At 46.3% G+C, this 12,149-nt stretch overlaps 1 long non-coding RNA gene across 1 annotated transcript; it reads right to left on the bottom strand.

Annotated features, from left to right (window-relative positions):
* On the bottom strand, window positions 1-8,107 carry LOC308584284. Its single transcript, XR_014006739.1, has 2 exons — window positions 8,013-8,107; window positions 1-609 (listed from the first exon to the last, which is right to left on the bottom strand). It is a non-coding gene; the product is annotated as an uncharacterized lncRNA (long non-coding RNA).
* Between the last annotated feature and the right edge of the window lie 4,042 nt (window positions 8,108-12,149).

Raw genomic sequence — 12,149 nt, 5'->3', positions numbered from 1 at the left:
TTTGTTAACACTTTTGTTTTCCCGTCTTAAAGGGCCATCAGAGAGAAATGCCTTTCTGAGCTTTATAAGGTGCCGACTGAAGACCGAGCTGGAGGCCACACGACATCGCCTCTCTCCACTGACTGCCCATCGGATGTTATTTGCATGCTAGCATCATATTCCAGTAAGGGTATGAAATAAGTTACACCCAAGAAGTTTGCTCTTGGGACGCCCCATCGGAGATGCTTGCTGATGAGTAACTGGCCTTTTAAGGCCGGAGACCTCCCCTGTTGTGTTGAAGCTCTGTCCCATTTGGCCTTGGGTTTGAGCAGATCCGCAGCCCTGTCTTTAAACCCCTCTAATCCAATCCTTCCGGGAGCTGCAACTTATTGCCTAAACCAGAGTTGACCTACTCAGAAACGCATAGCTCAGGGCTGACTCACACAGGCCGCTCCAAGGGAGCTGTCACTCAAGGGCCTTTGCACCGCGTAATGCTTCTCATATGGCCGGAGACAAAAAATCCCTGGTCCTCAGCCTGAGATTGCCTTCAGATCAATAATCCTGAGCTCCGTGGGCTGCATTCCTTCCTGGGAAAGCGTCCAGGAGCCTCATGCTAGCAATGGAAGGGGTCTGGGGCAAAACAGTGAAAGGTCATGTTACCTTTGAACAAATGGGCGAGTTTCTACACTCATACACGAACCCTCTCTGTCCTTTGGCCAAGCGAGCAACAGGTACTATCACAGTTCAGAGACCGGTGTGATATTCAGAGCAGTGCTCCTCAAACTTGGGTCCCCGGCTGCTGTTGGACTACAACTGCCATCATCCCTTGGCCACTGGTCCTGCTAGCTAGAGATGATGGGAGTTGTGGTCCAACAGCAGCTGGAGACCCAGGTTTGAAGAACACTGGTTGAGAGTCAGAAGGAGGGTGTGACACAAGGCTGGTAAGGGGTGTGGCATGGGGAGAGGGCATGTGACTCGGGAGTGGGTATGGTCTGGAGAGGTGTCACCACGGGAAAAAGCTGGCCCTTTTTACATGAGGGGATAGGTCAGAACTCCATGTGGTGCTGGCTAGAGCAGGCATAGGCAAACTCGGCCCTCCAATGTTTTTTGGGACTACAACTCCCATCACCCCTAGCTAACAGGACCAGTGGTCAGGCATGATGGGAACTGTAGTCTCAAAACATCTGGAGGGCCGAGTTTGCCTATGCCTGGGCTAGAGGAACCTGCATGCAAAGACCAGGGAGAATGGCTGGACCCAAGCTTGCTGAAGTTATGAGGAGGCACCCTTGGGGCGTGATGCTCTGCCCTCCCTCCATCAAGGCTAAGTTGTATATATGTATAAATAAAACCATATATCTTAAAGACACTACAGTCTCCGCTATGCCTCATTTTAAAGGAACACAAGCCCTGGTTAAGTGCCAAGGCCCCTAGAATCTTGCTACCACTTGGCAGAGATTGGAGTGGCCTGTAACACAGTTGAAAGGTGTGGGGGGTGTTATTAAACTTGTTAGGGGGTGGTAAGGATGACAGGGAGTTGGGGAGAAGGAGGTGGTGCAAGCAATACTCTGCCTACATTGGCTTTTCCTTTCCCCTACCCTGATGCAAAACTTTAGGGTTGTGCAAGGCCCTCAATCCTCTTTGGGGCATTGAGCGATCCAGCATGTATCAGGCCCCAGACCAGATCAATAGTGCCTTGCCCCCTCTTATTATTTATCCATAGGATTCTGCAGTAAGTCCTTTACTTAGGGGGGACTACACTATGTTCCCCTTCATGGATCACTGCCGTGCCGATCGTGGCCACTGGTCCCATCACCTCCGGGCAAATAGAAGGGGAAGAAATGGAGGCAGTGAGAGATTTTACTTTCTTGGGCTCCATGATCACTGCAGATGGTGACAGCAGTCACAAAATTAAAAGATGCCTGCTTCTTGGGAGGAAAGCAATGACAAACCTAGACAGCATCTTAAAAAGCAGAGACATCACGTTGCCAACAAAGGTCCGTATAGTTAAAGCCATGGTTTTCCCAGTAGTGATGTATGGAAGTGAGAGCTGGACCATAAAGAAGGCTGATCGCCGAAGAATTGATGCTTTTGAATTATGGTGCTGGAGGAGACTCTTGAGAGTCCCATGGACTGCAAGAAGATCGAACCTATCCATTCTGAAGGAAACCAGCCCTGAGTGCTCACTGGAAGGACAGATCCTGAAGCTGAGGCTCCAATACTTTGGCCACCTCAGGAGAAGAGAAGACTCTCTGGGAAAGACCCTGATGTTGGAAAGATGGAGGGCACAAGGAGAAGGGGACGACAGAGGAGGAGATGGTTGGACAGTGTTCTCCAAGCTAACAGCATGAGTTTAACCAAACTGGGGGAGGCCGTGGAAGACAGGAGTGCCTGGCGTGCTCTGGTCCATGGGGTCACGAAGAGTCGGACACGACTAAATGACTAAACAACAACAACAACACTATGTTAGAACCTGGTCCTGTTAACATGGAGGAAGGGGGAAGTTCCCATCAGTAAATCAACTTAAGCTTGGTTGATTAATCTATAGCTAAAACATATGGCCCTGATTCCCAAGTTTATCTCCCCATCCCCAACCATAAAAATACAGGACAAACAAATCGCACTTAACTTTCCATTATTTCTTTTCCTTTTTCTTGAAGTGAAAACATGAGGAAAATCTTATTCATCATTAATGATGACAAAATTAACTTTTAGCGTCATTCACATCAGTTCCAGATTTCAAACCACAAGAGACCATCATCCTCACTCCTTCCAGCAAATTCCACCCAGTCACTAATTACGAAAGAGAGATAAAGTTTGCCAACAAAGAAATTAATGAAGAAGATTCATCGCTGCCAATTGACTTTACTACTAAGTTAATGGGGAAAATATGTTGCAAGGAGAGCCACCCAAAAGCAAAGAGAGATTGCCCATTTGCTCAGAGGCGTTTTATTCTAGAAGAAACATTTATGACATTGGCCAGCTTAATCTAATTTGAAAGAGAGAGAAAGAGAGATGAATGATATGAATCAAACTCAACCCTTGCAAGACCGGTCCAAGCCATTTTGTTCCCTGAAACAAAATGCAGGGTGGTATCCTCTATGCAAAGCTGACTAGACCAGCAACTGAGTCCCATTTTTAAAATTGGGATTTTTCAGTCCTCAGGTGTGACACCCAGCCTTAGGGACAAGTTGCCACTTATTGTTAGAAAACCAGCAATTTCACATTTGCATTCTTTAAAGAACGATTAGTTAGGTAACCTCTAGACCCAACAATGTGTTTGTTTTAAATACAGTGGTACCTCATGTTACAGACTCTTCAGGTTACAGACACTTCAGGTTACAGACTCCGCTAACCCAGAAATAGTACCTCGGGTTAAGAACTTTGCTTCAGGATGAGAACAGAAATCGTGTGTCGGCAGCAGGAGGCCACATTAGCTAAAGTGGTGCCTCAGGTTAAGAACAGTTTCAGGCTAAGAACAGACCTCCAAAACGAATTAAGCTCTTAACCCAAGGTACCACTGTCAATAAGCCATAGAACTTGATCTCTTGTCTTCAAGACTACTTGCCTCCATTCCTCAAACACCCTGCCTGAGAAGGTTAGTTCAGACACAGAGATCTGCTGTACAGTGGTACCTCGAGTTAAGAACTAAATTCGTTCCAGAGGTCTGTTCTTAACCTGAAACTGTTCTTAACCTGAAGCACCACTTTAGCTAATGGGGCCTCCCGCTGCTGCCATGCCGCCAGAGCACGATTTCTGTTCTCATCCTGAAGCAAAGGTCTTATCCCGAGGTACTATTTCTGGGTTAGCGGAGTCTGTAACCTGAAGCATTTGTAACCTGTATGTAACCCGAGGTACTACTGTATATATCTTCCACTATGTAGACAATAAACAACAACAACCATTCAGCTCCTTTCCTCCTTCAGAATATCTTTGACTCCCTTGTCACCCCAACATCCAACCTCCTCTCTAGCCTGGCTCCTGCTTCTAATGCAATTAAATAATCTTTTAACGCAGGTCTGAAATGTTTTTAGTGACATTCTCCTTGAAGAGGGAAGGCGGATTACAATACATTGTGTGAGATGCTCTTTCACACGTGCAGAAAGGCTCAGTTCTTATATGAAGGCTAAAGTCCTTATACGCATTTAACTGGGAGTATCACCATGCCGACAAAGGTCCGTATATTTAAAGCTATGGCTTTCCCAGTAGTGATTTATGGAAGTGAGAGCTGGACTATAAAGAAGGCTGATCGCCGAAGAATTGATGCGTTTGAATTATGGTGCTGGAGGAGACTCTTGAGAGTCCCACGGACTGCAAGAAGATCAAACCTATCCATTCTGAAGGAAATCAGCCCTGAGTGCTCACTGGAAGGACAGATCCTGAAGCTGAGGCTCCAATACTTTGGCCACCTCATGAGAAGAGAAGACTCCCTGGATAAGACCCTGGTGTTGGGAAAGATGGAGGGCACAAGGAGAAGGGGACGACAGAGGATGAGATGGTTGGACAGTGTTCTCAAAGCTACCAGCATGAGTTTGACCAAACTGGGGGAGGCAGTGGAAGACAGGAGTGCCTGGCGTGCTCTGGTCCAGGGGGTCATGAAGAGTCAGACACGACTAAACGACTAAACAACAACAACAACCTCTTTAGCTGAGATTTCTGCATTGCAGGGGGTTGAACCAGATCACCCTTGTGGTCCCTTCCAACTATACACTTCTATGATTATAAGTCCTACTGAACTTAGGCTGTGTGTACACTGTACATTTGAAGCACATTTACGGCACATCACTTTTCCCAAAGAATCCTGGAAACTGGTTTGTTAAGTTTGCTGGGAAATGTAGCTCTGTCAGGGGATAAACTACAGCTCTCTGGATTATTCAGGGGAAGAAATGTGCTTTAAATGTGTTTTGAATGTATGGCACGTACGCAGCCTCAGTGGGAATTACTTCTGAGTAGGCAAGCACAGGGTTGTGCCGGTAAATCTCCTGTTTCTGTGGGATGTAATGTTCATACTTTCCTGCATTGTTAAATGGTCTCTGCTTCTTACAGTATGTCGATGCTTCATTGCTAACCTTTTTTCAAGTGTGTGCTCACAACAGAAGATATAATATTTCTAAAGAGCTTCTTTGCTCATCTCCATCGATATCGTCCCCACCCCCAGCCCAAGCAATTCTGCCACTCCCAAGCAAATTTCATCCTGCTCTGCTCTAGGTGATCCTGAAATATTTTGTAATTCCCAGAACCTGAAACTTAAGACAAATTGCTGGGCTCAAAGGTCTCTTTGCCTTGCCAAGTTGGGAACGTTCCAGATTAGTTTCCTCCCTCTCTGCCCCCCCCCCAGTCACTTATCATACTGAAGTTCCTGCTTAAACAAACTCAGCAACAACAAATATAATGAAATTGCAGTTCTGTCAAGATGCACATGACCCAGCCTTGCAAGTTGACACATGCATACATGACTGCCAAGCATTCCGAGGTATCCAGTTCCTAGTCTAAAACTTCACTTTGACTCCAATCAAATTCACAAGACGTCCACCGGCAGTTCATTTATTTTGTATTCCAAATCTACTTGCAGTTCTCTAATCCTGTTCCATAGCCACTACCATTTTCCCAAGGGCTTGGGACAAGTGTACGACAACCTCTGTGTAACCAATAAAATGAAGGATTCCTTAGATTAAATATATATGCATAGACGAGGCAGTTGCCAGAATTCCATCTTTACCCCAAAGAGCAGAGGCTGGGTTATGCAAATGAAGGGGTGGAGCTATGCAGAGAGAGGCTCAGCATGGCTTCCATTGAGTTCCATGTGACAAAAAACAAAGATGATTATTATTATTATTATTATTATTATTATTATTATTATTATTATTATTTATATCCCGCCTTCCCCAGCCAAAGCCGGGCTCAGAGCGGCTAACATCAAATGTATAACACATTAGCATAAAATCAGACAATCGATTAAAATATATCCTCAAATCAGATCAGGGTCAGAATAAAATCCAATCAGACGGCAACCCGCAGATTAGGGTTGGGGACCTTAAATGCTCACCAACTGTTTGTGCTGAACTTATATGGGTCTGTGAGAAAAATTGGGAGGCCACTTTCATGCAAGTTCTTATGAAAGGGGAGAGGGAGTCAGAGTGAACCCCAACCGAAGGCCAGGCGGAACAGCTCTGTCTTGCAGGCCCTGTGGAAAGATGTCAAGTCCCACAGAGCCCTAGTCTCTTGTGACAGAGCATTCTACCAGATTGGAACCACAGCCGAAAAAGCCCTGGCTCTGGTTGAGGCCAGCCTAACCTCTCTGTGGCCTGGGACCTTCAGAATGTTTTTGTTTGAAGACCGTAATTTCCTCTGTGGGACATACCAGGAGAGGCAGTCCTATCTATCTTTGTAGACAGCTGTGCTATCTACAAAGGAAGCTATGTAATATTAGGTCAGAATATTCATACATCTAGCCCAGTATTGTCAAGAAGCGACTCTCTGGAGTCCCAGGCAAATCCTAGAGAGGAGGGTCTGGGCCAGCAACTTCCTGTTCAGAATCTTGCTGCTTTCTTCCATCACTGCTTCTGAGTTCCCTGCCCAGTAGTCTGCCAGTTTTGAACTGGTGTTGGGATCCCAATACAGGGTTGGGATTCCCCACTACTACTACTACTACTAATAATAATAATAATAAATTTTATTTATACCCCGCCCTCCCCGGCCAGAGCTGGGCTCAGGGCGGCTAACACCAATAAAATCACAGTAAAAAACATAATTGGGGGGGATTTAAAATACAGGTTAAAATGCAATTTAAAATGCAGCCTCGTTTTAAAAGTAACCGATAAATCAAGACTATAAGGGGTGGGAAACATAAGGGTCAGACTGAGTCCAAACCAAAGGCCAGGCGGAACAGCTCTGTCTTGCAGGCCCTGCGGAAAGATGTCAAGTCCCGCAGGGCCCTGGTCTCTTGTGACAGAGCGTTCCACCAAGTCGGGGCCAGTACTGAAAAGGCCCTGGCCCTAGTTGAGAACAATCTAACCACCTTGCGACCTGGGACCTCCAAAATGTTGTCATTTGTGGAGCTTAAGGTCCTCCGCGGGGCATACCAGGAGAGGCGGTCCCGTAGGTCCGAGGGTCCTAGGCCGCATAGGGCTTTAAAGGTCAAAACCAGCACCTTAAACCTGACCCTGTACTTCACCGGGAGCCAGTGCAGTTGGTAAAGCACTGGATGAATGTTATCCCGTGGCAAGGAACCCGTAAGGAGCCTCGACGTGGCATTCTGCACCCACTGGAGTTTCTGGGTCAGCTTTAAGGGCAGTCCTGCCTAGAGCGAATTACAATAATCAAGCCTAGAGGTGACCGCTGCATGGATCACTGTGGCCAGATAAGGGCGAGAAAGGTAAGGGACTAACATAACAATCTCCAGACTTGGGCTGATGGAGGCGGACACAAAGGTGGTGTCAGAGATCATGAACGTGGTCTTGGGGAAACCACTCTGAAGTCACCTTGTCTAGAGTGGCTTGGGATTTGATGGCCACCATAACAACCAAGAATGCTGGGCCCAACACAAGTGTCAAGATCTGATTTTCTGTACTGGACGGGGGAGGAATGGTCTTTACTTATGAGAGCTCATACCGGCTCCAGAGGCGGATTTTGGGGGGCACAACTGGTTCAGTCGCACTGGGTGCAGAACTTGGGGGTGCAACTAGGGAGCACCGCAACTATTACAGTCATACCTTGGATCCTGAACGCCCTGGAACTCGGACGTTTTGGCTCCCGAACGCCACAAACCTGGAAGTGATTGTTCCGGTTTGCAAACGTTCTTTTGGAACCTGAATGTCCAGCAGGGCTTCCACAGCTTCTGATTGGCTGCAGGAGCTTCCTGCAGCCAATCAGAAGCTGTGATTTGGTTTTGGAAGCCAAACGGACTTCCAGAACAGATTCCGTTCGACTTCCATGGTACAACTGTATTTAGAATGGCTCTGGGATTCAGGGGGTGCCAAATTTTGGTACTGCGCTGAACTTTGAGGCCTCAAGGTCCACCACTGCTGGCTCCCTACCTGAATAAAAATAACAACCCTTAAATGTTCCATTTCCTGGAACTTCACATTTCTGGTTCTGCTGGATTCCTGGACCCACCCAGCCTATGGATCACATCTTCCGACTTTTAATAATTTGCATCCCATGAGGCACTGGGCCCCCATGACATCATAAAGTCCTACCCATGACATCGTAAAGTCCTGCCAGTGACATCTCTGCATCCCTACGTAGATCTTAAGGTTAAGGGTGACAGAGAATAGGAAGCCTACCTCCAAATGGAGCTGCTGAAAGCAGCCATTGATACTGGTATCTGCTGGGCAGTGTCCAGAAGGAAGAGGAACAGCAGAGGTGCCATAGCAGATATTGCTGTCCACTTCCAAGGAGGGTGGGAGGAGTTAAGCCCAGTCAGCTGGCCAGCTCTGCAGGTGTAAGGGGGAGAAGCAGATTGGGAGATGCTAAGCATCCCAGCAAGTGGGACGCGGGTGGTGCTGTGGTCTAAACCACAGAGCCTAGGGCTTGCCGATCAGAAGGTTGGCGGTTCGAATCCCCGCAACGGAGTGAGCTCCCGTTGCTCGGTCCCTGCTCCTCCCAACCTAGCAGTTCAAAAGCACATCAAAGTGCAAGTAGATAAATAGGTACCACTCCGGCGGGAAGGTAAATGGCGTTTCCGTGCACTGCTCTGGTTTCGCCAGAAGCGGCTTAGTCATGCTGGTCACATGACCTGGAAAAACTGTCTGCGGACAAACATCAGCTTCCTCGGTCAGTAAAGCGAGATGAGCGCCGCAACCCCAGAGTTGTTCGTGACTGGACTTAACAGTCAGGGGTCCCTTTACCTTTAAGCATCCCAGCAGCACTTCCTAGGGGTGGTATTTATGCGCCAGGCCAGAACCAGTAGAGATCCGAACAATGAGGTTTATTTTATTTTTTATTTTAAAGAAAGTTGCTAAACCTCTTGGAAGAGATGGTACAAAGTAAGATGTGCAGGCAAACTTCTAAGTGAGAGGTGCAATGAGCCAGCCTTACTGCTCTCAACTTTCAGTGTTTGCTAGCCAATGAATGAAGTCAGAGTTGTGATTGACAAGTGAGTTGTCTGCCCATCAGGCAACAAGAGTCCAGCCCCAAAGACCTGCTGTTTCCCGCTCCCTGTTTTTTCTTCCCCGCTTCGCTGTTGTTTTCTACTCCTTGCCATCTCCAAAGTTTAAAAGATCTACGATTTCCCCTCATCTCCCTTTGCCTTTCTTCGCAGACAGGACTCATCTTTCCTGTGTCAGGTTCATCTGAGGACAGGTAATCCCTACATGTTGTGGTGGGTTGTTTTTTTTGCAAACACCGCTACACAAGAAGTGTGGGTGGGAGATGTTAGAGGATTCCACCTCGATATGGCAAATGTGAAATCTTTGCAATGAGAACTTGCTTCCGAGTAAAGCACGTGTGGGATTGTTAGCATGCTCTGAGCTGCCTTGGAGGTCATCCGATCAAAAGCTGAGGTCTTTTAGAAGATATGATCTGGCTGACATTGTTTATATCACACCTTGGTAGCATGCACGGTCCCACTCTCACCCACATGTCAATCTTATGAAACCCTGTGAGGTTGGTTTGAATTGCAAGCTTGGCTTGCAAGTATGAACTCTCACTTTGGGAATAAGCACACCTGAGTGCAAGTGAGGTTTATGAAGTAAACGTACAGTAATGTGGTCAGATTAAGATGGGCTGAAGCTTTGGAGCTGTACCAATTTGCAAGGTGGAGTGAGGGACCCAGAAAAACATAGTTAAAGGGAGCAAAATAATAATAATAATAATAATAATAATAATAATAATAATAATAATAATAATAATAATTTATACCCCACCCATCTGGCTGGGCTTCCCCAGCCACTCTGGGTGGCTTCCAACACAATATTAAAATACAGTAAATAGAGTAAAATGTGATGCCTGTAATACAGGCACTAAGTCTTTCCCCACTACTTACTGATTTACCCAATCTATGAGCCTTGTTCAAAGATTTAAATCTCCCAGCTGAGAGATTGATTATCTCATTAACTTTTTATTAGGGGAAAGGTCCTCCTTATACTTCTGAAAAAGTAACCTGTTTTGCCTTTAGACTACCAGTTTTAAGGAGAAAAGTTTGCTGGGATGATAAGTTAAATTCTTCAGTGGAGCAAACTGTTATCCAACAGAATGCCTGGTTTTCATAATTACTTTGCATAATGTGTTTTATTCTGTCGTATGTGTCTCGTTTTGTTTTGTAATGGCTTCAGCTACACAAAAATAAATAATATTGGAATCCCCGTTTGCAGTAGTATTTTTCATAGAATCATAGTTAAAAGGTCCGTATAGTTAAATCTATGGTTTTCCCAGTAGTGATGTATGGAAGTGAGAGCTGGACCATAAAGAAGGCTGATCACTGAAGAATTGATGCTTTTGAATTATGGTGCTGGAGGAGACTCTTGAGAGTCCCATGGACTGCAAGAAGATCAAACCTCTCCATTCTGAAGGAAATCAGCGCTGAGTGCTCACTGGAAGGACAGATCGTGAAGCTGAGGCTCCAATACTTTGGCCACCTCATGAGAAGAGAAGACTCCTTGGAAGAGAGACTGATGTTGGGAAAGATGGAGGGCACAAGGAGAAGGGGACGAAAGAGGACGAGATGGTTGGACAGTGTTCTCGAAGCTACCAGCATGAGTTTGAGCAAACTGCGGGAGGCAGTGGAAGACAGGAGTGGCTGGTGGGCTCTGGTCCATGGGGTCACGAAGAGTCGGACACAACTAAACAACTAAACAGCAACAACAACATAGAATTGAAGAGTTGGAAGGGACTGCAAGGGTCATCAAGTCCAACTGCCTGCAATACAGGAACCTCAACCACCTCTCAAAGCACTAGTTATAAAATCCAGGGTGAGTGAGATTGCCAAGGTGGGCTGGGGAATCGCTGGAAAGGGATCCTAAAATAAGGGATTTCAAAACTATCAGCAGAACCATATGTAATATCTCTGTTTCTCCACAAGAGGGCAAATATAACAGGTAGGCGATTTCCTGTTGCCCTTGATCAATCACATGCAGAATCTCTGCAGTGAGTCCTTAAGGCAGTGGTTTTCTTCCCCCCACACCCTCACCAGTCCACACTTTTGGAATAAAAATTTGCTTGTGCTACATCATAGTTTTTATTGACAAAGAATGCACAATGCATCTACGTAAGAATGTGAATCATTCCCAAAATATAAACGAGCCTCTTACATATGTACAGTGGATGCTCGGGTTGCGAACGTGATCCGTGCGGGAGGCATGTTCACAACCCGCAATGTTTGCAACCCGCAGCACTGCATGTGCGGGTTGCGATTTGGCGCATCTGTGCATGCGCAAAGCGTGATTTTGCGCTTCTGCGCATGTGTGGCCGCCGAAACCCGGAAGTAACCCGTTCTGGTACTTCCAGGTTTCGGTGGGTCCATAACCCAAAAAAACGCAACCTGAAGCATCTGTAACCTGAGGTATGACTGTACCTGTATGCAAACTCAATGAAAAGTGTGAGCTTGCTTTTGCTGGGTAATCTCTCAAGGGTCTCCTCCAGCACCATAATTCAAAAGCATCAATTCTTCAGTGATCAGCCTTCTTTTCATTTCACCATACAATTCAATAAAAAAGCTGATCTAAATAAACAAAAGAAAAGAAAGAGAAAAGGAACACAGAGAATACAGAGCCCTCTCTCAAAGGTAGAACTTAATCCTTGTCTCATGCAGAAAGAGTTTGACCCCACCGGTTAAAGGTGGGCATGGGGGCAACATGGAAGTTCCGCCTATGGCATGTTCTCTTTATGGTCCTATCCATACACAACACCTCATTCCTTAGCTGTCATAAAGTGTGGCTAGGATGGCTTTGGGTCCTCCAGACTGGGGGGAGAGGGAGGTTTGGAGGTATGCAACACATCTCAGATGCAATAATGGTGCTTTCGAACTGGGTTTTTACTGAGCCGTCCAGCCATCATTTTGCACTGTTAGTTGTTTTGCAATGCTTCCAGCCCAAAAAGTTTGCAGCCATAGACAGTATTGAAAGTGGAGCTGCGTAAGATGGAGGCCAAGAGTATCAGCATTGCTGTGTTTTGCATATGCATGGAGCCCCAGCTGAAAAACATTGTTTTGGTTCTGATCCGTTAAAGCTGTTCCT

Source organism: Podarcis bocagei, assembly GCF_964188305.1.
Source record: "Podarcis bocagei genome assembly, chromosome: 3".
Classification (NCBI taxonomy): Eukaryota; Metazoa; Chordata; class Lepidosauria; order Squamata; family Lacertidae; genus Podarcis; species Podarcis bocagei.
This window is presented reverse-complemented; position numbering and strand designations above follow the sequence as displayed.